Raw genomic sequence first — 3,204 nt, forward strand, 5'->3', positions numbered from 1 at the left:
CAAAAAATAATACAAATAACCCAACTCATAAGAGAAATGAATATAATAAAATTCGTATATTTTCATATATCAGAGTTCATATTATAAAAAATATTGCATGCATTATACATTTATAAATGTTCATCTTGAATCTACAGTATGTAACACTAGCTAATAACAACAAAATAAATGTCCTACGGGCTTACATTTTTTCAAGACATTAGTTAGTTACAACCAAAAAGGATCATAAGTTCAATACATGTAAAGCCTTTAACTTGAATAAACATTTAAGAATTTACAAAACAAAATAGAGTCCCTAGCTCCGAGGTCCTCCTAAGCTATGTCCTTGGAGGAAGTATGTCACCAGTATCTGAAAGTGGTTTCCTAAGTAGGGAGAGCCAAAACCCAGTAGAAACAGTCTATCATGCATTACTACAAAAACAGATAAAGATCACACTTTTTTGGTGTGATGTTTGTTATTTAATCACACCTTTTAAGTTTTATTGAAGTGTGATCTTTGGGAGTGTGATTAAAAAGGGTCATTTTTAATCACACCTTTTAAGTGTGATTAATAACATTTAGATCACACTTTTTAAGTGTGATTAAAAACATTTAGATCACATCTTTTAAGTGTGATTAAAAACTAATAAAACATGTGATAATAAACTTTAGATCACACCTTTTAAGTGTGATTAATAACATTTAGATCACACTTTTAAGTGTGATTAAAAACATTTAGATCACATCTTTTAAGTGTGATTAAAAACTAATAAAACATGTGATAATAAACTTTAGATCACACCTTTTAAGTGTGATTAAAAACATTTAGATCACATTTTTTAAGTGTGATTAAAAACTAATAAAACCTGTGATAATAAACTTTAGATCACATCTTTTAAGTGTGATTAAAAACCAATAAAACATGTGATAATAAACTTTAGATCACATCTTTTAAGTGTGATTAATTACTAAAAAGATTCGACATATTTAAAGAATAATCATACACATTATATACTATACTTTGAATCATAACCACATATTCAATGAAATAGTGCCATATATTTCGTAAATAAAAGTTAAATATGTTCAAAAGTATATACAAAGGAATTAAATAAAAAAATTTAAACTGTGCTTACATATATTAAAAAATAAAAAAATATAAAAAAAAAACTTGAAAAATTAAGTCATTGAATTCTTTGACCATATTTTGCATCTCTCCAAAAAATTTCTAACCTGAAAAATAAAAACACAAATTAATTCAACAACTCGGATGAAAAGCCACACCAAACTAAATTAAATTAAATTAATGATTGACTTACAATGACAAAGAGATCCCAACAATGTCAAATATAGTCGGATTATTATAGGGCAGCCACATAAAATCGGGCAAATGAAGTCAGCCTCCGTTTAGGAAGTGGGTTGGCTTTTTGACTTTTTTTGTGAGAGGGGATTGTAATGATTATGAATTGGATTTGATGTTTTGTTTTTTGTGGCTATTTTAGCCAAAAAAACCTGACTTTTTTCTTCCCAAACAGATCCTCACTATCTAAAACTTTCGTAACAGATTAAAGAAGCAGGAAGCTTAAATATACTTCATTTGACTTTGCATTTTCAATTCCCATGAAGGGCTGCTAAAAGGGTTAATTATGTAATGACGCCCCCAGAAACCACCAATCCATCAAATAATATAAACCTTTACTTATAGTAAATAAGTAAGAATTTCACATTATGATAACGAATACTAATAAGCTGAGAAAAGATTTCAATCTGCATAACCCGCCAATGATTTGATGATCAAATTTACCCACCCAGAAACAATTGGATAGCAATAATGAAATGATTAATGCCACAAAAAAAGGGCAATCTTAGAACCTAAAATCAATACCTCATAAACCAACAAAATCAAATGAAACCCAAATCATTAAAATCACAAATCGATACAATACTCATGAAATATGACTAATAAATAGATCAGCTAAAGCTTCAAGACCCATCACCCAAAGACCTTCAAAAGATTCAACTGTGTGCCCGGAAAACAAAAGCTAATGATATCATCAAAGTTCATTCACTAGCAAGTATAAACCACAAAAGAGAAAAAACAAAGAGAAAGAAAATAATTTAAAAAAAATCAAGAGGTTTACTATTACCCTCAAAATAAGAAGAACCCATAGTTGTTGTTGAATAACTAAACCACTTTCACCACCACATTACCACCAAAGCCCAAACTTTTCTATACTTGAAATAGACAGATCAGGTAAAAGGTGAATGTAAATATGTGTTTAAAAACAAAGAAAGCATATGAGAGAGAAATGTGATAAATTTTTTGTGAACTCAAGATTATGTGAAGTCCCAACATAGAAATGTGATAAATTTTTTGTTTGAGCACTCTATCTAAACACTATGTTCAGATTATCGGATATTTTGTTCAACATGCTTTTTGATTATTTTGTTTAAATTTTTTATTAGACATTGTGCTCGACCCAATTTATTAAGTCAATATGTTCAGTTGATAAATTAGGTCATTCTAACGGAGATAATCTGAGAGAACCTCACTGGTTTATTTAAATAATGCTGATTCACACCTAAATATGGCACTATCTCACAAATCCACAATGCTTTGTTATCTCTTCATTGATCACTCACATTAATCAATTTAGAAAACATTACATAGAAACAATATCTACAAAGAGAGTACTGTATTGAATAAGAAAAATACTTCAAACACCTAATTTATCACTCTTAAAAATTACCTCTAATGATATGTTTGACACTAATGATATGTTTGACAAGTGTCAAATTTTAAACATTCCATCATGTGGGATCTAACCTCAATATCATATCATTAGAGGTAATAAACTATGAGGATGTCGCATTATTGATTAAATAATAAAGAGAGTTTTGTATTAAATAATAATGTTACATATCTACAAAAATTAAAAATGCATGAAGTATTGTCAACACAACATTCTCAATATATTAAAAAAAGAAAGTATATACTGTTTTCCAATAATAAAATTAAGGAATAAAAATGAGAAAAAAAAAACTTTGCTTAGGGAGATGGTAGCCATCCAAGTTGAGTTGAGTTAGGGATGCCTTTTAACAAAGAGAGGGAAACAAAACGATAAAAGACAGCTTATCTCCACATGCACTATCCTTTGTTTAATCTTATTTAAGCACTATAACAAGTTTTCTTGTAAATTAAACGTTGATGTACTCAGTAACATC

General features: G+C 28.6%; 1 long non-coding RNA gene across 1 annotated transcript; it reads right to left on the minus strand.

Moving 5' to 3' along the window:
- Window positions 1-1,018: 1,018 nt before the first annotated feature.
- LOC145789837 (uncharacterized) lies at window positions 1,019-2,670 on the minus strand. Its single transcript, XR_014328255.1, has 2 exons — window positions 2,127-2,670; window positions 1,019-1,212 (listed from the first exon to the last, which is right to left on the minus strand). It is a non-coding gene; the product is annotated as an uncharacterized LOC145789837 (long non-coding RNA).
- Between the last annotated feature and the right edge of the window lie 534 nt (window positions 2,671-3,204).

Source organism: Camellia sinensis, chromosome 4, assembly GCF_055761805.1.
Source record: "Camellia sinensis isolate YWXY chromosome 4, ASM5576180v1, whole genome shotgun sequence".
NCBI lineage: Eukaryota > Viridiplantae > Streptophyta > Magnoliopsida > Ericales > Theaceae > Camellia > Camellia sinensis.